This window comes from Eptesicus fuscus, chromosome 9, assembly GCF_027574615.1.
Source record: "Eptesicus fuscus isolate TK198812 chromosome 9, DD_ASM_mEF_20220401, whole genome shotgun sequence".
NCBI classification, from domain to species: Eukaryota; Metazoa; Chordata; class Mammalia; order Chiroptera; family Vespertilionidae; genus Eptesicus; species Eptesicus fuscus.
The window spans coordinates 55,578,746-55,606,087 of NC_072481.1; the positions used below are offsets into that span (position 1 = coordinate 55,578,746).

The 27,342-nt window shown below is 38.2% G+C and overlaps 1 protein-coding gene and 1 non-coding gene across 2 annotated transcripts in view; both read left to right on the forward strand.

Annotated features, from left to right (window-relative positions):
- ST6GALNAC5 (ST6 N-acetylgalactosaminide alpha-2,6-sialyltransferase 5) overlaps window positions 1–27,342 on the forward strand; it is a 161,015-nt gene that overhangs the window by 32,421 nt on the left and 101,252 nt on the right. The gene's annotated exons all lie outside the window — the stretch shown is intronic.
- Window positions 14,870–14,976, forward strand: LOC129150426 (U6 spliceosomal RNA). Its single transcript, XR_008557169.1, has one exon. It is a non-coding gene; the product is annotated as a U6 spliceosomal RNA (small nuclear RNA).

The following is a 27,342-nucleotide window of genomic DNA, read 5'->3' on the forward strand; positions in this document are numbered from 1 at the left end:
GCTTTGGGGGAGGCGGGTGATCCATTCATCTCGCTAGCTTGCTGTAACCTTTCCTCAGAGCAGAACGGCTTTTCCCTGGTGTTGAGATCGGAGAGAGGTGCCCTTTGTGGTGTGGCAGGACCTCCTTATTCTCATAGGAACGGAAAGTCATCCTTCCCTAACTGCTCGAAAGGAAGCAAAATGCTCTCGTCTTAAATGGACGCATCATTTTGAGGGAGGAACAGCCATAATGAGTCCTTTCTTTATCTTTTTCTGAACCAAAGAGCAGCACGTGATAGGCTACTATCTAGTAACTAAAAAAATTCTAAGCCAATGTACAAAAAAATTACCTGCCCAAGTTTCTTTTTCCTGGGCTGTGATATAGCCAAGCTAAAATTAGTCCTCTTGAGATGGAGACTATGACAAGAAAAGTGACACATCCCTAACCACAGTGAGCTCTCCAGGAGCTTCTAGAGCAAAGCCCCCCTCTGTGAGGTTCCTCACCCTGGTTTTCGTGGCAGCACTCTCAGGAGTCGCCCTGGGGAGGCGGGGGGTGAAGTGCAGAGTTGTTCATGAATGTGCAAAAGGTGAAGTGAGATTTACATTGAGAAAGGCAGTTCAAATAATATCTGAACTTTTGAACTTGCTGATCAGACAATTATTCTTAAAAATCTGTACATGATGAGAAGGAAAATTAATGCCACTTAAAGTGTTGAATTTTAGAAGTAGACAGCCATTAAATATAGCACTTCTCCCATTAGTTTTTTGATTGTTGAATACAGGCATGACAAGAATTTTAAGAAGACACTTCTGATTCATAAGACGGGGGTATAAACAGAAATTCCTAAGTAGAAAGGCATATGTGTTTGGAACTTAAACTTGTCTGTTTTTGCTAAGAAGTGTGTAGATTGATGCAAGACGTCTGTCTGTATTCCCTCCCCAGGTCTTGCTCCTGAGCTGAAAATCTTCATACCCAGTGACTTACTAGCTACATTATCTTGATTGCCTCACAGGTACCCTAATTCAGCCTGTTCAAAAAAACTTACCATCTCCACTATCTCCCCAATAATTGGGCCTTTACTAGCATTCCCTATTTCTATTAATAATTGATAAACCAGCTTCCAAAATGATATGTTTATGTACCATCCTTGGATCCTGCCATCTCCAATGCTACCCAGACCAATCTACCACATCGCACATATCTCTTGAAGCCACCCACTTCCCGGGTCCCCATGTTGCCCATCTGGAAGAGGCCACCACCATCCCTCCCCTGACTCCCTCAACATTATTCCAACTAGTTTCGCTGTGATCATCCATTTGTTTGCCTCTTTTATTCCATTACCACCAAAGGGATCCTTCTTAAACTCAACTCTCATGTCCTTTCTTTACCCATTTATTGGGTTTCTGTTTTAGAGTAAAATCCTTAACATGGCTTACAGGCTTCATTTATGACCTTGATCCTGATTTCTGCTCTAGTCTCTGTGACCTTGCCATTCCTGTTGTCTCTGAGCATGCCCAACTATCTTTGGTGGTAGCCAGGAACAGAAAGAGCAACTGAGGCAGCAGGTTTTCAGATTTGCGGCTAGCCTAAGCCAACTCATAAAAGTCCAAGACAAAGTCCTTTGTGTGGGGTGATGGTGACAAGACATTCAGTTGATTTTCACTAGCTGTAACAACACTGGTGCGAGAAAACCCTTCTCCACACTTTTTTATGTGTCACCAGCTCTGGGCAGCCCCTTTCATTTACCACCCGAGTGCTTTGCCAGATGATTATACTCTTTGTTTTTTAATTTCTTTATTGATTAAGGTATTACATATGTGTCCTTATCCCTCCATTACCCCCCATTCCCCCCATTCATGCCCTCACCCCCCTATTGTCTGTGTCCTTTGGTTAGGCTTATATGCATGCATACAAGTCCTTTGGTTGATCTCTCCCCCTTACCCCTCCCCTCCCCTACCTTCCCTCTAAGGTTTGGCGGTCTGATTGATGTTTCTCTGTCTCTGGATCTGTTTTTGTTCATCAGTTTATGTTGTTCATTATATTCCATAAATGAGTGATTTTACTCTTTATCCTGAGCTCCAATTCTTCCAACTTCCCCTGAGGGTCCACTCTTCACTACCCTGATCTTGGTGACTGCCCATTCATTTGCATGAGGTCTTGCTCCCTACTCTGCATTCCGAGAGAGATCTCCTAATTGGGACCACTAGGGTAGATGTTTGAACTTAGCCTTTAACTGCTGCATATAGTGGATTCCAGCTAAGAAGACACCCTTAGTTCACCTTAGGTTTAGTTCCAAGATGGCCCCAGTCCCTTCCTGTATATATTTTTTCCTGTATATATTTTTGTTATTTTCATATATCATATTAACTAGGAACACTAACAATTTCTAGTGCATTATATTTCTACTAGTGGCCTGGTGCACGAAATTCATGCACGGGGGTGGGGGGGTGTCATGTCTCTTAGCCCAGCCTGCCTCCTCTCCAATCTGGGACCCCTCAGGGAATGTCCGATGGCAGTCAGACATCCCTCTTGCAATCTGGAACCGCTGGCTCCTAACTGCTTACCTGCCTGCCTGCCTGATCACCCCTAACCACTCTGCCTGCCGGCCTGCTCACCCCCAACTGCCCCCCCACCAGCCTTCTCACCCCCAACTGCCCCCCTTGCCAGCCTGATTGCCCCCAATTGCCCCCCCTACCAGCCTGCTTGCTCCCAACTCCCCCCCCCGCCAGCCTGATTGCCCCCAACTGCCCCCACCCTGCTGACCTGCTCACCCCCAACTGCCCTCCCTGCCTGCCTGCCCACCCTTCCAGGGCTCTGGGATCAATGGCAGAGCAGAGGCAGGTGTTTCCCACCTGGCCTGGGCTCCACCATTAATCCCCTCCCACAGGGAGACCCTTTCCACCCGGCCTGTGCTCTGTGATCAATCGCTGCCCATAGGGAGGCCATGCCTGCCCTGCCCACCCTGCCAGGGCTCTGTGATCAATGCTGTACAGAGGGAGGCCCTGCCCACCTGGCTGGGGCTCTGCAATGGGTCTTCCCAGCCTTGGCGGCTTGCCTCGGCCCTCCCAGCCACAGCTTTGTCCGGAAGGAGGTCTGGAAGGTTGTCCGTAAGGTCTCCTGGTCTAATTAGCATATTACCCTTTTATTAGTATAGATTAGGTAGTACACAGGGTATTTCCCACATGCAAGGCCACCTGCAGAACCTGTGGGAGTGTTCATTTGCATGCTCACGATTAGTCGAAAACCCTATTTTAATGCAATAGGTTTCCTTTCTGTTGATACTGCATGTTACTCACATCTCAGCATTTCCCTTCTCACCTGTGGCTCCAAGAGGACTAAGCTCTCAGGTTCTGGTTTTGCCATGTTCTCTTTCTCCTCAAGGCCTTTACACTACAGATTGCTTCCGGACCACTGGGGTTTGACCCTTCCTCTTTGCTTGTCTACTTTAAAATCTCAGCTGAGACCTTATTTCCACCAAAACATCTGGGCTAGAGGTTTTCCAAGTGCTTCCAGCACCTTCCCCTTCCCTTCAGGAAGCTCCTAAAGCACTCTGTCGGGTTGGTTTGAGCATCTGTAAGCTCCATTAAGGCAGGATTCTTGTCTCTCTTATTCATCCTTGCATCCTCAAAGCCAGCTGCAGTACCTGGCCCCAAGCAAGTACTTAATGATCATTGCTTAATGAATGAATAATAGATCACTCTATTAATCATTTAATCAGTGAATCAAATTTACAATTTTATGCAAGTCTCTGATGCTCTTAAGAAATTGAAATTTTAATTTCTGAAAGTATATATTAGTTTCACTTTTTAAAGAATCGGATTTATCTCTACTTTTAACCATCACTACCATTTTTATTAAAGATGGGCTGCTATACTATAAAATGCATGAGGCATCTAATATTGCCTTAAGAAACCTGTTCCGTAGTAAAAACTCTTTAGGCCTCTCTCTCAGCACTTCTCATTTTATATTGAAAGTGTTCATGTCTGTGTGTCTGTAACCTGTAAGACATTAAGTGCCTCAAGAACAGTGAGCATATCATATTCATTTTTCTCTCCTCACAACCTCATATCTAGTGCAGTGTCAGCAGTCAGCAAATGTTTATATAAATGCTGAGGACAGGCCAGAATTCAAGTCTTGGCTTGACTACTTTCTGTCGCTGACCCCTATCTATGTACTTAAGAGTTGAAAGCCTCAGTTTGAGTTTCTTCATCTGTAAAATGGGAATTGACTAGTATAATAGATTATCTTGCAGGGTTGTTATGAAATATTACATAAAATAGTAAATGTGAAGAAATGTCTGGAATATATAGAAATTACAAGTAAGCTAGATTGAAGGACAAATTTAAGCTTCTTTGTGGAGAATTCTGGTGCATCAGAATGTTAATTTTTCACTGTCATAGGCTGGCAAGACACAATCTCAGATCTAATAAAATCTTTGCAAAAGAAGCCAAAGAGACAACCTTCCCAATTTTTATATTAAGAACATTTATCTGGAATAGAAAACAAAGTGAGATGTGAGGATGCAAATAAAATACACTATAAGTCAATTTATAGAGAGCTCAACGGTATCAGTTGTATGATTTGTCTTATGACTATTCTTTTCACAGAGGAAAATGAATTGGACAGATAATATTCTCAGACTCTAAATCCTTGCAAATGAGATGTACACTTGGAGACAGCTTGTAGAAAATGGGGCAAGAAAATCATAGCAAGACTTGTTCTTTTCTGGCTAAAATTCTACAAAGTTGTCTACAGGGTATTATCTTAGTCTTTATTTACTTACTTGGTCTTTCTTACTTTATTTTAGTTTTTATTTATATTCTATTATTTAGCCCTTATTATTTATTCTCCCTCTTTTCTTTGAAATAACAATAAGAAATCACCAAGCAGTAAGGTTCTCTAGTCATAATGTGTTTAGGAAAGTCAAGATGTTAAGTATTCACATTATAATGTGAATAATGTCAGCAATTATAGTGGGAAACAAATTGAAAGGAAAAATAATTTTACACTTAAACCCGAAGCCTCTGATTCCCCAGCGTAGCCTGCTTCCCTTTGCTGAGACTGAGGCATTTTGCTGGGTTGTTTGGTGCTGCATTGTTTTATTCATCTTAAAACTGTCGATTTCCTTGTATTGGTTTGTCTGATGATTTTCACATCATTTAGTGTTATTTTAGTGAGAATTTGTAATTTTTTTCAATTTTTGCCTATTCCTCTGTAATTATTATAGTTACATCTTATTTTATAATTTGTATAAATATGTGCAATCATGGAATTGGAGCACATGGGGCGGCTATCACAACTGCAATGGTTGAAGATGTATAATTTTTTTAATCTTTGGGGAAGGGAAAGCTAAGTAAATATAGTCGTTTAGCTGTTCAAATTGATTGCCCAAAGAAGTCAACCAAACATTTTTATTTGTAGACAAGATGTTTTGTTTTTGCCTGTACTTATAACTAAGAGATGTGGACATTTTAGTTTTAAATACCAGTCTGATACCTGGTGAAACACTTACAAAGAGAGTTTTAATATTAACGAGGATTTTAATATTAACTTTAAAACATAAGACACCGAGGACCATATGCTTCTAAAGACAACTATCCTGTAGATTATTATTGTGAGGTTGAAGACATATTTATTAATACCTTGAACTGGATGTGAATTATCAATACTGACATCTATATCTATAAAATTAAAGAAGTTTATGTTGATATAGATAAAAATATAGAAGGTGGTGATTTATTTATATGCCTTTCAAAATCCCTATAGCTGTAAAATTTGTTCCTCTGATTACACATTAGGTAAATAAATAGTATGTTTAAACAAGTAGTCAAAGCCAAAAAGTATAGCATAATTCCAATTCAGCACCCACAGGAATCCTAGATGATTAAAATCAGGTTTTAATAAAGCTAGCCTCATTAGCTCTCAGGTTCCCTGTGCACGAGGGAGCATGGTCCACTGAGCTACATTCATCTTTAACTAAAGAACTGCCCTTGCTATTAGAAGATGAGGGACAGGCAAGTCAGGGAAGACTTGAGGCTGGTACAGTTCTTTGCTAAGATTTTGACATGTTTATAAAAAATGATGGTAATAACAATCATTTTGTGTACTTGAGAATATGGAGAGTGAACAGAAAACATGTTTTCTACCAAAATAAAGGCAAGACTGATCTAGCTAGCTGAATTCAGTTTTTTTTCTTCTTAAACATTCATGTGTAATAGACTTCCCATTTATTGCCTGTATTCATAGTTTTAAGACAAAAGTATCTTTTGCCTTCAAGCCAAGAAGAGAAACCAAATTTGGAATGAAAACGAAATTTTCTATATTTGTGTTCTAAGTAAGTGTTTCTGAGACACAGAGGTTACAGGTGGGAGGCTGGACAGAAGACATCAGGGGAGAGGTGACTCGGCTGCCTCACACAGCTGTTTCACATTGTCTCTGCCAACCCATTCCTTGTTCAGAGCTTTAGAAGAGTCCTGCATTGCCAAAGTCTCTCAGTCTTCTTGTCTCTTTAGTTCCTCTCAAAAATAAAATTTAAAAAAATAAAATAAAACTCTCTATGCCTTATTCAAATGTCATACATTGGTCTTAAGGGCTGGAACTAAAAACTTCATGATCAAAAATTTTCTCTTCCAACTTTAATTTTGGTTTAAATTTTATTTTTCAAGTAATAGAAAAAGCAAAGTTTCTTTAAGCATCATGGTTTTGTTATACACTGGAAAATGAATGAAATTATTAAAGGATGGGATTTTGAAGCAATCTTCAGTAAGGAGAGACCGCCAGGCTTGAATAACCTTCCCATATATCTTCTTTAATGCTCCAGTTAAAATCTAGCTGGTGTGTCATTGGCTTTGTAAGAAATAGGATTAAGTCTGTCAATACAAAATTTGAGGCTTTTTCTTTCCTTTTAGGCATTCTACTTGCATTGAGGAAGAGCTTCATGGTCCAAACGATGAGTTTTTCCTTATGTTTGGTTAAACAAAAATGTTAGCATAGGTTCCTGTAAATTAAGCTCTGCTGTGTTAGATACCACTAAAATTTAGTATATTCACAAAGTACACTGTTAAATAATTATAGTGACCAAACTAAAGCAGTTGTTAAGATCCTAAGTAGAATCGCTCTGCTTCTCCAGAAGTAATTCCTCCTGGTTGAATTGTGAATCTCCCCAGGGACCCCTTGAGGGTGAGTGGAAAGTCAGATGGGCAAAGCTCTGCGCCCCACTTCCTTCAACTGTACAAGTTTTGATTTGGAAAAAGGAATTTTGACTTTATTATTTGACCCTGCCTATAACCGAGACCTTACACATGTGCTTTACTTGTGTTCTTTGCCTACACATAAAAACAAAGAGGGGTTTTCCTTCGATTCATAATGAATGTTACTGGTATAAATAATCAACACAAAGTAAAGCTTAAAAAAACTAAAAAAGCATAGAGACAATTTTCAATAGACAAAAACTGGCTTGCTACCAACATTGAACATTACTAAAAATCAAGCTAGGAAAACTTAGGCTAAATGTTATCAGCAGAGTCAACTGTCCTATATTTGTTTATGATCTATTATTGATCTAGGATCCCTAGCAAATACATATACACAGTGTGATTCAATTAGACCTACACACATACGCATATGCATATTCCTGTTACCTCTAGTTAATGGGGTTATAAATAATTAAAATTTTTGGTTTCTTATGTTTTAATAGATAATCTATTATTCAGGTAACATATAAAAGTTATTTAAAAATATATTTAATCAGCCCTAGCTGGTTGGCTCAGTGGATAGAGAGTCGGCCTGTGGACTGAAAAGTCCCGGGTTCGATTCTGGTCAAAGGCACATGCTTGGGTGGTGGGCTCGATCCCCAGTAGGGGGTGTGCAGGAGGCAGCCAATCAGTGATTCTCTCTCATTGATGTTTCTATCTTTCTCTCCCTTCCTCTCTGAAATCAATAAAAATAAATATTTAAAAATACATTTAATCAGTTGGATAGAAGTTATTTTTTTTTTCTGAAGGACATAGAGATAAGAGTTAAGTTGATAATTCACATGAAAGCTCTTTTCTAGCTTTTAATAAAGTTTAAAAATGAGGAAAAGATCTCAATAAAATGTTTCTAAATATGAGGGTGATTTTTACCCTAGAATCAGTCTTGGAGAAGAATGAGGCCTCATGCCATGTATTAGACACTCCCTGTCTTTCTTTAGTTGGACAACTACACAAATAACTAAGTAGAGTGTATCTATTACACACACACACACACACACACACAGATTTAAAATGAGGTTTATTAATGTGAAGTTGTCTCTACAATGAAGAATCAGAAGGGTTCTATTCTGCCCATTTGTTGTTGTATTCCCTTTTTTTGTATTCACAAGTTAAGTTTACTGAGATGTCATTAGAATATGGTAAAATAGCACTGAAATCCTACCTTTTAATTTCTTCAGGAGTAATTCCCTCTACTCCTTTTGCCTACTCCTTTATCTTTCCCTTCAGTACTTGAGTAGAGACCTTTCTGAACTGGTTTGCCTACTTCTGGTTTTATCCCTTCAAATTCATCTTTAATGCAGCTGATTGGGGTAATTCTAAAGACCGACGAGACCACAACACTCGCAGTTTAAGTGGCATCTGAGCTTCCTGGGACTGGGAGAAAGCTCTTAGTGTGACTTGGACCAGGCCATCCCATCTCAGCCTGCTCACCTCTCGGTTCCTCTCCTCCCAGCCAGCCACGCTATTCTCTGGTACTAAACAGTTTGTTTTTCACACCCACCAATTGTTCACACTACTTATTCCCACTCCTGGACTGCCCTCTTCCCCACACCTTGCAGATCCCCATCTTCCTTGTTTAATGAGTTTCTGTTCATTTTTCAAGGCACGGCTCAGTCACCTTCTTGTCTGAAACATTTCCTCTGATACCCTCTCTCTGTCCCTCAAAAGGAGAAGGTGCTTTTCCTCTGATTTTAGGACGTGAATTAATTCATCTTAACATCCCCAGTGCCTTACAGAGTATAAGCAAAGAGTAAACATGGGATGAACTAAGCTAAATTCCAAAAGATGAAGCCGAGAGTTCTCTATTACTCAAACAAATCAACTAAACTTCTGACCTCTTTCATTATAATCCTGGCAAACTCAGAATACCTTTACCCTAAAATAAATTTGTAATCAAAGAGGTGAAACGAATGAAAATGAGAACTGAAGTGTAAAGTTTGCATTTTTAGCATTGTGCAAGAAATAATAGAAAAGAGCCATAACCAATTTCATAGAGGATTGCTAATAAAAATCAGAGAAAACACCATAAACATGGCATTAAATAAGGTAAAAAGCTGTGCTGAAGGTAAAAAGCTTGGAGAGGGAAATATTTGTGGAAAAATAAGGCAGTGGGAAATAATGTTCTGTATCATGCTTTGACATGCTCTATTCATTGTTCTGGCGATGACTGTATTTTACATGTAAATTAGAAGAAGAAAAAAAAGAAAAGGAAAATGTGCGCATGTCATGCCCAGGAAAGGAGAGTCAAGTATCTTAACCAGCTTCTCTAGTCAGCTCTATGTACCTGCTCTTTCGATATATTGGTGATTTTTAAAATCTTGTCTTCTATGAAGAAATAACAAAGTTTGGAAATTAAAAAATCTCAGCTGCTGTAAATTCAATGACTTTTCATGAATCCACCTCATTATCCTTTGACATTTTAAAGGAAAACAGCCATGTCACTGATAATCTTTGGTGAATTTCAGACTAATGCTATAGAAACTATGAAGACATTTAAACTAATCGTACTGATATTTAGGCTTTATTTAAAAAACTACCAGTTCAGATATAATGCCAGTCATTGAATAGTCCACTTATCTCCATTATTAAAAGCAGCCAGTACAGTGGCTGGCCCAACGTCAGTCTATGAGCTAATCTTACAAAACAAATGTGGCCAATCAGGCAATTTGTACTGAAGAATGACTGGCCAATCAATCAGATACTGTCTTGAAGAGTTTGAATGCAGAAACACAAATAATATAGTGATGACAAAGCCCACGGACACACAGGCAAACAGTAGGCAGAGGCCACAAGAAAATAGAAGATACAAAATGGGAAGAAGAATAGAAAGTTGTGCAAGGCAGTAGAACCTATTGTTTCAGTGAGAGTTTAGTGTCAGGAGGGTTAGAAGCCAACAAGCAGAATCAGAAATAAAGTGAGACATGGTTAGGGTGAAGTCATGAGAATAGGAAGCAGGCAGAATGAATAGGAAATGAAGTGCTAGTGACAGAGAATGTAGACCACCTGCTTGAGAAGTTTGATGGTGAAGGGAAGCCATCATTTAGGGGAATCACACCTGAGGGACTTTATTTAGGGTAGGATGGAGCGGGGAACAAACTTATAGGTTGAGGAGAAACTTGAAGATGAAAAAGAAAATAAAGTTATTGTCTTGGCCCCAGGGGAGAAAACGGAAACAAAGCTGGGGCCAGGGGCTTAGCCTTTGAAAGGAGGAGGAAGCAGCTGTCTTCCGACACAGGGAATGAAGAAAGGAAGCGGGAGGGTAGCGGGGAAGACAAGAGCTCTTCTTGTTTTGTCTTGGAGACTTGATCTTCAGTTAAAAAAAAAGAGTGAGAAAGTTAAAACAAGAGAAAATCAATGAAACAAAATGCTGGTTTTTAGAAATAATCTGTAAAATTGATAAATCTCCAGCAAGACTGGCAACAATATAAAGAGAAGAGATACAAGTTACCAACATCAAGAACAAAATGAGGCTATCACCTCAAATTCTGGATCCATTAAAAGGACAATAATGGAATACTATGAGCAACTCTATATTCATAAATTCTACCAATTAGAAAAAAAATAGAGCAATCCTTCAAAAACTACACACTACCAAACCTCCACCTGAGTTGCCCTATAACCATTAATGAAATTGGATTTGTAATTTCAAAGCTCCAGGAAATGGATTATCAAGATGTCTAAAACTAATTCACCATTTGAAAATCAACCAATGTAATCTACCATATGACAAATTAAAAGAGAAAGATGTATAATTATATCAACTGACACAGAAAAGCATAGAACAAAATCCTATACCCATTCATAATCAAAACTCTCAGCAAACTAAGGATAGAGAGGAACTAAGGATAGATACTGATAAAAATATCTACAAAAACCTATAGCTAACATCATACATAACAGTGTAAGATGGCATATTCCCTTCTAAAATGGGGAACAAGAAAAAATTTAAAAAAAATAAAATAGGGAACAAGGAAAGGATGTTCGGCGCCTCTCCTCTTAAGCATAGTACTGGAAATTCCAGCCACTGAAATAAGTCAAGAAAATATGTTTTAAAAGCAACTGTCTCTATTTGCAGATGACATGATTATCTATATGGCAAATTCCAAAGAATCTGCTGAAAACAAAAACCTAAAACTAATAAGGAAGTTCAGCATGGTCACAGGATAAAAGATCAACGCGCACAAATCAGTTGCATGTCTAAATACTCACAATGAACATATGGAAATAGAAATTAAAAGCTCAAAACCATTTACAGTCACTCCAAAGGAAATGAAATACTTAGTATAGACTTAACAAAAACTTGTGCAGAATATGTATGCTGAAAACCTCAAAATATTGGCAAAAAGAAGTCAAAGGAAACCTAAATAAATGGAGGGACCTAGGGTGTTCATGGATTGGAAAACTCAATGTAGTAAAGACGTAAACTTTCCCAAAATTGATCTGTAGATTTAATGTAATTCTTGTCAAAATCAGGCAAGGTTTTTGGTAGCCATAGGCAAGCTTCTAAAATTTATATGGAAAGACATGGGCCCTACAATACCTGAAATTATCCTGAAAAACAAGAATAAAGTGAGTAATAACTCTACTTGATATTGAAGCCTATATATATATATAGATATATATATATATAGATATATATATATGTATATATATAGATATATATACACACACACACACTAATCAAGATAGTGTGGTACTACTAAAGAAATAGGCACATGGATTATTGGAATAGAAAGAGAACCTAGAAATAGACCCTCACAAACATGCCTAGCTGATTTTTAACAAGGGTGCAAAAGCTACTCAATGGAAGAAGGATAGCATTTTCCACAAATGGTGCTGGGGCAATTGGGCATCCATAGGTAAAGGAGGTGAACCTTGACTTAAATGTCACACATTATAAATCAGTCACCCAAAATGCATTATGGACTTAAAGTAAAATGTAAAAAACAAAACTTCTAGGAAACAACATTTGAAGAAAGTCTTAAAGATCTAGGGCTAAGCAGAATTCTTAGAATTGACACCAAAAGCATGGTCTCTGAAAGGAAAAACTGATAAATTGTACTTTATCAAAATTTAAAATTTTTGCTCAGCAAAGACCCTGTTAAAAGAAAAAAAAAATATGACTTGAAAGGATATTTGCAAACCACATACCTAACAAAAAAATAAGTATGTAGAATATATGAAATATTGTCAAAACTCAGCAGTAGAAAACAAACTATTTAGTTAGGAAATGGGCAAAGATGTGAATAGGCATTTCCCTGAAGATATCCATATGGCAAATAAGCACATGAAAAGATGTTCAAAATTATTATTCATTAGTTAAATGCAGATTAAAACCACAATGAAATATCACTGCATACCTACCAGAATGACTCAATAAAAGGTAGTAACAGACCAAATGCTAGCAAGAATACAGAGAATCCAAGTCACTCCCACATTGCCGGGAAGGAGGTAAAATGAAACAGCCACAGCAAACAGCTTAGCAGTTTCTCATAAAACTGGTTATCTCACCCAGCAATAACACTCTTGGTAATTTAATCTAAAGGGATGAAAACTTATGTTTATACAACAACCTGTCAAAAATGTCCATAACAGCTTTATTCATAATAGCCAAACCTATTGGAAACAAGCCAGATGTCCTTCAGTGACTGAATAGATGAACAAACTGTGCCATATCCATGCCATGGAATAGTACTCAGCAAGAAAGAGAACAAACTACTGATACAACAACTTGTAGGAATCGATAGGGAATTGTGCTAAGTGAAAAAAAGTCTACTTTAAATAGTAACCTACTAGATGTTTCCACTTATATAATATTTTTGAAATGGCAAAATTTAATAAATGGAGAACATATTAGTAGCTTTCAGGAGGTTAGTGAGAGGAGGTTGGGAGGAGGGCAAGGGAGGCCAGTGTGGCTATAGAAGGGCAACATGAGGGATCCTTGTGGTGAAAAAAAAATGTTTTCCTCATTGACTATATCAATGTCAATACTCTTGCACTGTAGTTTTTCAAGAGGTTACAATTTGTGAACTATTGGGTAAAAGGCATACAAGGTATTTCTTATGTTATATAACTACATGTGAATCTACAATTATTTTTAAAACAATGTTTATTTTTAAAAATTAAATAATACTATGAAGTGAAAAAGAGTGAATGGAGACTGGAGATTTTCAGCCACAGGACAGGATTTGGAACAGCTCATGTGGGAAGTATTTGTTTCTCAACCAGAGATGAATAAAAGGGTTACCCAGTGCCATTACCAGCCCCACTGAGGTTAGATTTTATGGATTTGCAGCAGAACTGATGTAATTAAATGTATTTGGAAAATCGTGATCCCAAGACATGACTGCCCCATATCACATTTAGCGAATACCATACAGATATTCACAGAAACTATAATGCATCAGCTCAACACTTCAAAAAATTTACTGTGCCATTTCAATGAAAAGATACTGCATGCTGTACTCCTGGGCTTTTGCAAACGCATCAAATGAAAGTTCAATGGAAAATGTGGTCAAATAAACACAGCATGAGCATACCAAAATGAGCATTATAGCCGGGTAGGGAGAAATCAACTGTGACACCAAGAGTAAGAGAAATAGATTTCTGCTGAGTGGTCTAATGTGGTGTGTGTGTAAGTATAAGTACAGGTATAAATGATGTTATGTGGGTGTAATTGTAAGTGTGGGTAATATTTTTAAATATATTTTTATTTATTTCAGAGAGGGAAGGGGAGTGGGAGAAAGGGATAGAAACATCAATGTTGACAGAGACACATCAATCAGCTGCCCCCTGCACGCCCCCTACTGGAGATCAAGCCTTGCAACCCGGGCATGTGCTCAGACCAGGAATCCAACCAGTGAACTCTTGGTTCATAGGTTGATGCTCAACCAGTGAGCCACACCAGCTGGGCGAGGGTGGACAATTTGGGCCTAAATTAAAGACTTTTCTTCCAGATAAAAGAAATATTATTTATATCTTCAAAGCCTACAAACGAGGGTCTCTCCAGTGGCTTTGCTTTTACTCTCCACTAAAGCCCTTTTACTCCAATTCCAACTGTGTGACTTGAAAGGCGGGACATTGAAGGGAGGCTCCCCTGCCTAAGTATCTAGAGACGAGGCTTCTATTTGGGAGGGCCATTCAAATCTCCATGGCAGATCTATGCTGCATCTTGATGCTTCCAGAACAGTTTTTGTGAGGACACAAGTATTTGTTGAATCGTTGGATGTGTTCACACATACTATTGAGATCAAACTTTGTTTCTAACAGTTTATTGGACTTAATGGAGGATACCAAAGTATTTTTTTTATTAAAGGGATTTATTTTGAAAGAATTCTAGTGTTTACCCTAGGGCAGTGGTCGGCAAACTCATTAGTCAACAGAGCCAAATATCAACAGTACAACGATTGAAATTTCTTTAGAGAGCCAAATTTTTTAAACTTAAACTTCTTCTAACACCACTTCTTCAAAATAGAATCGCCCAGGCAGTGGTATTTTGTGGAAGAGCCACACTCAAGGGGCCAAAGAGCCGCATGTGGCTCGCGAGCCTGTTTGCCGACCACGGCCCTAGGGTTAGTAGAGTGCTGATCTAATATCCAACACCTTTTTTTTTTTTTACCTTAAATACAGTTTTACTGTGCTCGCTTCGGCAGCACATATACTAAAATTGGAACGATACAGAGAAGATTAGCATGGCCCCTGCGCAAGGATGACACGCAAATTCGTGAAGCGTTCCATATTTTTTCAAATTACAGGGGGAAAGTTAGGGAGAGGTGGGGGAGATAAGAGATCAATCAAAGGACTTGTATGCATGCATATAAGCATAACCAATGGATGCAAAACTCTGGGGGGTGAGGGCATATATGGGAGTGGGGTGGGAGGTGGCAATGGTAAGATATGTACACGTATAATACCTTAATTAAAAAAATTGAAAAAAATAAAAAATAAATAAATACAGTTTTACTTGTAAATTACAGTTGACATTCAATATTATATTAGTTTCCAGTATACAACCCAGTGATTAGACATTATATAACTTATAAGTGATCATCCCAATAAATCTTGTACCCATCTGACAACATACATAGTTATTACAATAGTATTGACTATATTCCACAAGCAGTACTTTACATCCCTGTGATTATTGTGAAACTACCAATCTGCATTTCTTAATCCCTTCACCTTTTTCACACACACCCCCAACCTCCCTCCCATCTGACAACTGTTAAAATGTTCTCTGTATCTATGAGTCTGTTTCTGTTCCGCTTGTTCCTTTGTGTTGTTTTTTTTAGATTCAATTGTTGATAAATATGTATTTATTGCCATTTCATTCATATTTTAGATCTTTCTTCTTCTGAGCATTGTTTTGAACTCTGCTCAGAAAAGGAACAATGGACGCCGTCAGCACTTCTGTCTGGGAGAAAGCTTCCCCCAGCTCTTGCCCTGGTGCACAACAATGCCGTTCCTCCCTGTGTGTCCCTGGTGCCTTTTGAGCTGCTACCCAAGCGCTGGAGCTCAGAGCAAATGAGTCCGAGGAGGTCCATGTGTGGCCCTTTGAGAGGAACATCTGGGACTCCAGCAGCCCTCCTCTGCCACAATCCCTGCTGGTTTTTACAGGCAGAAGTTATGGGGACTTCTCTTCCTGGCACTGGAACCCTGGGCCGGGGGGCCTGATGTGGGGCTGGGACCCTCACTTCTCAAGGGGGACCTCCACAGTGAAGATATCCCTCCCCATTTTGATCTGCCATATGTGGGTGTGGGACCAGCCCATTTCGCTCTCTGCGCCTCCTACCAGTTTCATGCGGGTTCTTCTTTATATCTTTAGTTGTAGGACTTCTGTTCAGCTAGACTTCAGGTGGTTCTGAACGATGGTTGTTCAGTCATAATTTTGATGTGGTTGTGGTAGGGTGCAAGAACCACGTTTTACCTACACTGCAATCTTGTCTGGAAGCCCTCAGTATTTAATACACTATCCTTGTTCTAAAGTTTTCACATTTCCTTTTTCTGCAAGGTCAACTCTACTGATGGACTAGTTGAAACATGTTTCTTTAGCTTCCTCACATACTGTCACATACACACCAAAGTTCCTCTGTGCCCTTCCCCGGTGTTCAACAATGACTGGAGCATCAGCAGTTCTGCTAGCGAAACATCCAGGGTTTCAGAGCAAGGGCGTTTCAGCGAAGGGAACCAATAGTTCCAAGAGACTTTGAAGGATTAAGAAATGTGTGGTCTCTTGGGTCCAGTGCAGACCCATGAGCAGTAATTACACCCCCAGCACACACACACACACACACACACACACACACACACACACACACACACACACACACACACTTTTTTTAAACTAAAATGAATAAGTTATTCTGGCTGTCCTGGTTTCCTTAAAGATTTCAGCAATCAATTTAAATTTGCCAATTCAAAGCTAAAGACATATTTATCTTTGTCATCGGAGTAACTTATATTTGATGATCATAGGGCTGAACAGACCAAAGCAGAGTCCATTTTTCTGCCTTCTGTCAATACTGTACTCACATTAATTCAAAACTTGAGCAGTCTGTCATTTGCTTTAAAATTTCAACTTACAGAGCCTCTCATGGCAATGCATTCCAGAGTTTTAAAGTCTCCATCATTAGGGACACCCACCCAATATTTTATACCTAAAGAAGAAGAGCAATAAAGAGGTCTGTGTGTCCTACATGATACATTCCTTCATTAGTTATATTTTGCAAAAACAAATATATAAATAAAAACCTGGATTCACATTTTTTATGGAGTCCCAGTAATAAATGTAAAAATTTCTCCTGTTCCTTTCACCAGTGGGAGATCAAATTGCCATTTCAAGCAATTCTGAAAGTTTTATTTTTGTCAACTGTAGCGAAATAATATTTTAAAAGATAACTAGTGATATAACTCCCTGGAAGAGATGCTGGGACCTAGATTGACACATTTTTTAAATATATTTGTATTAATATCAGAGAGGAAAGGAGAGGGGGAGAGAGATAGAAACATCAATGATGAGAGAGAATCATTGATCAGCTGCCTCCTGCACATCCCCCCACTGGAGATCAAGCCCGCAACCCGGGCATGTGTCCTGACCAGAAATTGAACCATAACCTCCTGATTCATAGGTCGACATTCAACCACTGAGCCACACCAACCAGGCTAGATTGACACATTTTAATCCATAAGGCAGCAACACTGAAACCAGGATTTCCAACCCACATGCAGCTCTTTCGGGCTGCCTGGCTACTGAAACCTGGCCAGGTCAGCAGAACACTGACACCTGCGCACCTCCCACTCCAGCTGACTCAGGTGTGGGACAACTCAGCAAGTGGGTCTGCCTGGTGGGACCAGGGGACAACTTCATGGCTCTTTTCATTCCTTCCTGTTATTTAATTTTTTCTTGTTATGAAAATAAAGCCAAGTAATAGTAGAAAACTTAGAAAAGATCAAAAGCTCTAAAAGAGGAAAAGACTCACATAATCCTGCTATCAAGTGATGATCACTTTTATCTCTGTGTATATTTTTCTAAAATTAAAGTAGCATGTTTATTTAGGAAATTCAGGCAATAAAGCGGGGAGGGAGTATCCTATCACCTAGAGGCAACCACTGTCAATATACCAGTGAATCCTCGGTCCTCTCTATTCACACCCACACACACAATTATCACTGTAACTTATGTAAGGTGTCATTCTCTGTATCATGCCCTGCACATGGGCTTTGTTTATTCTATTCAATTTCAGTGAGATCTGTCCATTTTAGGAAATATAGAAAACTTTCCTTGTAATGGATGCAGATAATTCTTTTAAATGGTGGGTGGATGTTTTAGAAATTATTCAGCCTATCCCTTATTTATGAATATGTAGGTTGTTTCCAGTTTTCTGTTCTCCAAATTAATGCTTTAGTGAAACTGTTTCTACATTTACTAGAGGTCCAGTGCATGGATTCGTGCACTGGTGGGGTCCCTCGGTCTGGCCTGCGGGAATCAGGCTGAAACCGGCTCCCCGACACCCCCCCAGGGGTCCTGAATTGCTAGAGGGCGGTTCTCAGGTGATGCACCCTGGAATCGGCTCCCTCCTCTCTGGTTCCAGGTGCGTCACCTGAGAACCGCAGCTGCCAAGTCACTGCAGCTCGACAGGTCCTGTGTTGAGCATCTGCCCCCGGTGGTCATTGCGTGTCATAGCTACCGGTTGGACGGTTGCTTGGGTGTTTACTAGTATATATATATATAGATTCTTGCACTTAATAGCTCCTTGAGATACATTTCTAGATGAGGAATTAATGGATCAATTTTGATAGTTTTACAACTGCTAAAAGAGAGGTTATGAGAATGTATGCACATAGCAATGTATCTGATTATTCAGACTCTTATCAGCATTACTAATATTTCCCCAATTTGCTAGGAGAAAATAAAATATTTACTCCTTTCATTATGAAAAAATAAGTCATTTGTACTAGTAGATTTTCCTGAGTAGTTCAAACAGTTTTTCATGTATTTATTGACCATGTTACTTCTTTTATAAACTGCCTATTTCAGATTGGGATTTTTGTCTTATTTTAAATTGCTTTGTACAGATTTACTTTATGTAACTAATACAGGCTTCATTTATTGCAAATATTTTCCCAATTTGTTGTCTTTTGGTTTGTTTATAACGTTTTAAAATTATGTATAAATTTTAATACCTTCATACAGCACCTAATACATAATTTTATATCTGGCTTTGCCTTTAACATTGTATTGCTTTTACTTTTCCTTATTATTAAAATTCTAGTAAAATGATTTAATGAATGTATAAAGTGATGCATTTTAAAACCGTTTAGCTGTTTCCTTACTGTTGGCTATATTTCTATTGCTTCAGCTTCTCACCACTATAAATAATATTGTATTGAGGGTAGTAAGGTGATAAGCTGGAAGAAAAATAAAGTAGCTGTGATCTTCAAAATTTTATTAACAGCAGAAATTGAAAGTGAGGTGAGACTATTTTTCTTTTATTACTATTGGGAAAGGGACAAGGATTTAGCAAAGGCCCAATTGTGATACCCTAAAAATAGATGGAATGCGTGTTTAGAAAAAATAGCCCCAAGGAAAACTAATAAACAAAGAACAGCAGCACTTTAAATTTGTGTATTTTAGTAGACTGGCGATTTTAATTGAACGTCAAGGTTTTTTTCTTTGCACTTGTCCCATTAGTTTAATTGGGACATGAGGTCTTTTTTCCTTAGTTGTAGAGTCCCTCATGATTTCCATCGCTTTTTGTTACTCTTGCCAACAATAAAATGTATTCATTCTCTTTAGACTTGTCTAATAAGTGTCATTATTGCATTATTCAAGCATTTAAACTTGATTGATGAGTTTACCCAAAAAGGTTGTTCATAAATCTGTTTAAGTCATTTATTTGTGATTCCAGTATAATTGTGTATGCCAGTATTAATGCTGCTTTCCAGAAGATTAACCATATGTTGTAGGCCTAATTTGGGGTTCAATGTGGAAAGCAGTGATCTTTTCAATGTATGATTTATTGAAAGAAAACAAAGCTTGATGGGGACAATCTGGGAGCGCACTGTTGGGAGGGAGCCCCCAGATAGCCCTCGTATTACTTGGATGTTATTCAACGGTTTATATTGTGGGACTTCTAGCACCAAACAGGGTGAAATATTGTCTCACATTTGACTACCGACTCTGTTGTTCTCTCTCTTTTCTTCACTAAGACCAGGGAATAGAACATAAAGGTTGGCAGCTTCATCCCAATCTGAATTGTTTTAATACTGTGCTTGCATCTTTATCCTTCATTGATTTTTTAATGTGATGTGATGTATTATATCTATATTCATTACAGTGTGATGCACCAAAATTATACTTTTGGAGGTGTGGACTTTAGTAAAAGGAAATACTTGTGAATGTTTGTGCCACATGCACTGAGTCACATGAAGTTCTTAATATACTATAATTCAATAAGGGCATTTTTTTTCCTATTTCATAGCAGTAAATGCAGCACGTTGGTTCCATCGCCTTACCTAGGTGATAGGGTTATTTTGACCCACTGAGGGTTTGGCCTGTAGTTTCCATGGCATTTCACCTAACTAAATCATATGGGTGAGTCTACTCCAACTAGTAAGTGTCAAGTGCATAATTGAACAACTGCAAGTGAGAAAGGTGCCTTATTTTGGAAATGTGCATTATCTACTCTTGCCCAACCTCAAAATTTGTCAGCTTTGCTTTTGAGGATTGGGCCTCTTGCCATCCCCACATCCCTACCTCCACCTCCTGCCCAGGGTCAAGTAATCATTCCCAAGGCTGTTAGGGTCCTGCCCCTGTTCATACCCACCTGATATTGTTAAAGTACCTGTCTTCCTTGTGTGCATCTTAAGGGCAGAACACGGGCCTGGCATCTGTATATCCTCAGGGTTTTGAGCCTATCATGGGCTCTAGCACAACATGATATTTTATTAATACAATTACATGCACCCAGTCTTATCATCTAAATTCTACCAACAACCGGATTGAGTTTAGAAGTGGATCTCCCACTAGTCGAGCCTCTGATAAAACCAAAACCCTTGCCAGCAACTTGCTTGCAGCCTTGTGAGACCCTAAGCAGAAGTTCCAGCAAAGTCATATTCATACTCCTGACCCATAGAAACTGTGACAATAAATGTGTGAATTTAAGCTGCTAATTTGTAGTAATATTGTTATTCAGCAATAGATAACTAATGCACTGATACCTTGACTTATCTGAATTTTAGCCTCTAAGCATATTTTGTGAGTAAAGCAAGATACATTTCTTTCAATAATTGGAACTAGTTTCTTTTCCTCATTTTAGTAGCTTCTGCCATTTTAGCAAGCCTGGCTGAGGGATTTAAGTGTATACTTAACAACAAATCAGTTATCATTTACAGCATTTTAAAGCTTACATATAATAGACTTTTGGTTAGTAGATGATGATTCAGTTTCTCATATGTTTCCTTGACATAATTCTATGGTTGGGAATGTATCAGGCATATATATCTAGAGTTCCAAAGAGAGATATGGACCAGAGAGAGATTTTTTTTTTTCCAAATCATTAGGCTTTTCCAGATGGTAATTAAGCTACTGAGATGGATTGAATTACTTCATCATCTGTAGAAGGTAAAAAAAGACTTAGGACAAAACCCAAGAAAGAAACAATAATTAAGGGGACAAAAAGAAGAAGAATCAGCAAAAGGGAAACCAAGTCAGGAAGGTAAGCAAAGATTTAGGAGACAGTGATGTCAGAGATGCCAAGAGTTTCAAAATGAAGAGATTATATACATACATACATACATGCATACATACATACATACACCTAAGTTAATTGGATTTAGGAATTAAGAAGTAATTGCTGAGCTTACTGGGATAAAAGTTGGACTTCAGTGACTCACTGAATAACTTAGAATGAGGAAATGGAGGAAAATACTCACTTAGGTGATAGGTAAAGGGACCACTGAGTCAGGGAAAGACCCTTTCTTAAATGATGGAAGAGGCTTTTTATATTTGTTAGCCAAGAAGAATTACCAGGGGAAGGAAGGGGATCATTGTTAAAGTCCAGGATTGATAAGCGGGCAGGGGTGGAGTGTACAGCATGAAGAATTAGCCTTAGATGGGGGAGAACAACTTTCAGACCAGAGAGAAAGAAATTAGCCTATGTGTAGAAGTAGATGCATTCATAGGTGTGGGGTGAGAAGTCATGGAATTAACATGACTTCAGTTTCCCTGTCTGTTAAGAGTAGTTGGGGTACAGTTGCGTTAAAGGTGAGGAGATTTTGGTTTGTCTACAGTAGAGTGAGAAACCTGAACTTGAGCAGTACCTTGCAGCCTAGTTTTAAGACTGTTCCCAAGGTCATCCCTCTTGCACTCACATGAACTATTCTCGTTCCTCTTGGCTGACAAGCACGGCTTTTGTCTTGTTTTAATTTAGCATAAACATAAAAGAAAAAATAGGTCTTCAGGTTGAAATGAAAGAATTCCATTTGTAGCACATGCTCCTTGCAACGAACGGGGTGACATGGTCACCTTCCTCGCCAGAAGGGGTGATAGTACTTGACTGTTTTAGTCCCCACCTCTTTCTTCCCCTGATTTAAGTGAAACAATGTGAGTCATCCCTCATTTTTCTTTATGACTCTTTCTTCTGGAAACTATGCATGCTAACTTGTTTTTTCTTCAGAGAATCTAAGTTAATAAAATTAAGGTTGTTTTCCATTTCATTTCTTAAGTGGAATCTTAAAATGTTGCTCCTAGAAAAATGGTCTATAAGTAAAACACCCTCCGTATCTAGCGCAGCTGTGCCTAGATGGAGCTCTGGCAATGGCTGCTTCCGAAGCTAACATTCAGATCTTCTGAAATTGTTATAGCAGCCTATTCTTTCATTTAACATAGCGATTAAATACCTGTTACGTAGCTGGTGCTATTCTAGGCTCCAAATAAAGACCCCTGTTGCATTCTTTTATTTATTTATTATTTTTTTAATTGACTTCAGAGAGGAAAGGAGAGGGAGAGAGACATAGAAACATCAATGATGAGAGAGAATCATTGATTGGCTGCCTCCTGCGTGCCCTCCACTGGGATTGAGCCTGCAACCCAGGCATGTGCCCTTGACAGAATCAAACGCAGAATCCTTCAGTCCGCAGGCCAATGCTCTATCCACTAAGCCAAACCAGCCAGGGCACCTGTTGCATTCTTATGTACATGTGATGGGGGAGGGAAGGGACAGTGAAGCTGAAAATGAACAAATAAGATACATCAGATAATGATTAAGTGAGAAGTATAAGCAAAATGAAATATGGACATATACATAATGACTAGAAAGAGGCTAGCTTTAGACATCTAAAATATACAGAATTCACAAGATTATCAGGTTGCAATCAGACAGTTAAATAGTTTGCAATTATCCTGGCAAGAGCATAAATGGCATAAAACCTTCTCTGAGCATATTTTTAAAGAGCTGAGTCTAAATCAGGAGAAATAACTCTTTTGGGAACTTGGGAGCCCAGAGAGAGACACATCCCTGAAATCAGTGGAGGGTAGTATGGCCAGTCCATCTTTTCCTGGGCAAAAAATAAAAATAAAATGCCCCGTAAGCCAGAAAAGAAGAGGCCGGGAAGCTATAGATGAGGAAAATGATTTTTTAGAAATTCAGTCTCTTATCAGTAAATAGTTCCCTTAGTATGTTGGTTAATTCTCTCCCCTCTTATTACTCCTTTGTCTTATATTTAATAAATTGATTATATAACACTATTATTGCCACCACCTGTTTTCCTGATCTTCACAGGGATGGTATCAAACTATCATCTTTCCTTCTTTTTGTTTAGACTTTGGATTCTGAACTTACTTTAACTACATTCAGGCTGTGGAAAATGGAGGTTTCTGAGGTTACGTTTGAATGATCTTTGAGTGACAGGCTCCCTTTGGCCACACAGAATTGCAAGAGTGAAATAAAAAATGTGGGTGTAATTCAAACTCCAGCAGCTTTTTTCACCTCAGAAATGGAATCTGGCAGTGGCTAGTCCCAGGGGATGTAAACAGAACCTTACCTGTAATTAACCCCAGGATTGCCCTGTTCTCAATGCAAATGGAGTTATAATTTATAATCATATTTCCTTTTGTAGAAAGGAAAGCTTGTTTTTCAGAGGGGACGGCCGTGGAATAGAGGATACGCTACCTGTCGAATTGTGACAGCTTCCTCCTATCTCCTTCTAGAAAACCTGAAAGATAATAAAACTGGAGTTGCATTTGATGTAAGACATATGGTAATTACTGTAATAATATTATCACCCAGGTTCTGCAATGGTTTTGTCAGTGAGGTGCAATTTCACATACTGTCTGTGATAAAATCCCCGTTTGGGGTTATTGATAGCAATGGCTTTCTAAAATGGTATAGGTGTTTTGTGACAGCTGCGAAGTTCCTGCTTTATATCCAGGTAATTGGGTTGAGAATAAGGCCTGCATGCTAAACCCTGAAGATGGGAAAGCCCAGAGAATAGTGTGTATGTTGTGGTAGTTATTGACAGGTTAAAAGGAAAGTCTTTGCTCATTAGCTCTTCTGAAGCAATCCTGAAGGGGGGAAAAGAGAGGGAGAGAGAGGGAGAGAGAGGGAGAGAGAAACGAAGGAAGCCTCTGTGGGGTCTTCAGTCATGATTTTTAAATTAGGAGCTCATCAATTATATTATGAATCTGTAGGTAATATTTTAAGGCTGGATACAGTCTTCACAAATTAAACTATAATTACTTCCATTTCATTCTGTTGTTGGGTGTTTCATAAGTTAGATTCTACTTTGCTTAACTGTTCATTTAATAGAAATTAATTTCAGCATAATAAGTATGTGGGCATATAATAAACACTTTTATTTGTCACAGAAAAAAATTGGTTCTATATTATGCTATCCTGAGCTAGCTCTATACAGTATATTCAATTTTACAGCTGCTTCCAGGGAACTACATTCTGTATTGAAGACACTAACAGCATGCTAAAACGCACTACTGTCAATTCTCTTTTGGAAATATAGGAAATAAATAAAAACAATAGCATGTCAAAGAGATTTTATTGCTTAGATTAATAAAAGGAAACCAATACAAGTCCAGAGAGGGGGAAAATATCAGATTATGGGTTTTTCCCTTTTTGATGTCATCTCTGGTGCAGAATTCATTTTTTAAAAATCCCACTAAAGACCCATAAAACAGTGAGCTCTATTCAGGAGTTACTATTTAGGCACAAATGATCACTAGTGGCAATGTTTAGTGAGTGTGGTGTTGCATACTCTTGTAGAATTGAATAGATATGTGTATGTAAACCTGTAGGTTAGCACATTAATTCTGCTGTGAAGTGCTAAATATTAATATTAATACTAGAAGTAATATTAATAATTTGGGAATGAAATTGGTGTTGTTTTAGTTGGTTATTATAATTTAAATTCCTTGGGTTTTTATTTATTTATGTATTTTGTAAAGGAAAAATTGCCTAGATGTCGAATAATTGAAATGTAAATGTAGTAGCACAAAAACTAAAGACCTTGGGCCCTAACGTTTATAGCCATGCATTTGGGATTTGTAGAAAAGACCTACAACAAGGTGGTAATTCAAATTATTTTTATGAAATTTAACTCAAGAATTATTATTATTGTTAAATGCCTGAAAAGCCCAGATGCTTTCTAGCCTCTGAGAATAGAAACGTGAACAAAATTAATTTCTGCTTTCTTGAGCTTGCACTTATTAGGTATGCATTATGTGCCAAACCCTGTGTGTAACATCTCAGGTAGAATTGCCAATAGCTCTTTGAGGTATTGTACCAATTTCTTAGTAAATGAAGTTGAGACTCTGAGCGGTCATTTGTTAGACTGGGAAAGAACCAGGAGTTGGCTCCTGTCTGACTCCCCAGGCACTCTGAACTTTCCTCTAGTGCAGCAGGAAGGTAATCTTCTACAGACGTAAAAAATACTCTGACTTTCTCAAAGGAAAACTAACAGGCAATAAAGACACCTCTACATGGGTTAAAAAAATGTGCAAGTTTGTTTGTTCATATTATTTCCTTTTGTAACCTGTTCGTTGAATATTTTTCAGGGGCATTAGTATTTTTACATTCATTTGAAGCTCTTTATATATTAAAATATTATGCCTTTGTTGCATGTGCTATAAATAGTAGTGTCCCTGTCTGTCACTTTATTTTATTGGTACACAATCCTTTAAAGCAAATGTCTGGTTCATTGTCTTTTATTTGAAGCAACATATCTATCTGATGACTAAAGTGAGAACCAAACATGCAATTTATTTGGTTGTTCATACTCCAAAATACGATTCGGAAAAGATAGACACCAAAAATAATAGCTTATTTATTCTTGTGAGTGAGCCTTTCCCCTTGGAGTATAGTTCATGGGCAAGTTTCATTGAAGGATGTTCTTTCGTTGAGACATTATGTGCATGTGCTATGGGGGTCTGAGGGAGAAGGAATCCTTTCAATGGAGTGGCTTCATTTGTGGGGTCAATCCTTAATTTAGAGAACTTTATTCTAAGGTAATTAAATAGTGTTTTGTGAGGTTGCTCAACTATATAATCACCCTTCTTCTGAAATTGCATTAATTGCTGTACTACTGATAATAAATCTTAGATACTAAAGATTTTTTAAGGCCCATAGCAGAAGTCATGTGGTGATGCAGTGGAAAGAATATTCATTGGACTTTGTGCCAGAAGATGTAGTTTTCATCTAGAAATGAAGATATGGATTGGATAATTCCATGGTCCTTTAGGACCATTGGAAAAGTCTTTCTCTTTTTAAATAAGGGTTATTATCCTTTTATAAGTTATCTCTGTTTTCTTTTCCTTCCCAGATTTAGAAAAGTTCAAGAATTCAATTGTACATGTTGAGTCTTAGATATCTGAGTTGGCTTTTAGCTATATGGATTTGAAGTCCAAATGAAAAACTATCACTGAAGGTACACATTTTGAAATTGTTAGTAGGCAAATATTATTTAATGCCCATGGACATTGGCAACATAAAAAACACATGAAATTAGAAGAACTCAGGATGGGACTCTGAAAAGATTCAATATAGTGGTTCTATAGAAATGGAACTGGAGAAGGAGGCAGGCCACCATCTCCAGGATTTGGAGATGCCATTTGGTAGTCCCATGAGATGCAGAATTAATTAAGACATTATGATCTGTGTCAAGAAATTAACACAGTTAATAGGTAAAAAAAAAAAACACAAAAAAACTATAGTAAAAATAATACAATAATCAAGGTATTAGAATGTCTGTGTAATAAATCTTATTCATATAATGATTATTTGAATTTCTATGTAATTTGGAATTTAGAAGAAAGAACCTCATATCCTATTTTAAAGAAAATGGGAATCAGGAAAATCTTCAGGAAATTTTTCATGAAGGAGGAAATAATTCATCTGGGCCTAAAGGATGGTGGGAGAAACTAAAGTTGAAGACATTCCAGCTAGAGGGGAAAAACTAATCCAAAGCAGGAAAAGGGCATAAATAGGACATGTTCAGAAAGCAGAATAGGGCTGAGCGAGCTCCAGCCAGTCCTTGTGTGAATGAGTTAAGGGCTGAAAGTGGACAGGTATTATGAAACATTAAATGCCAGGGGAAGAGCTT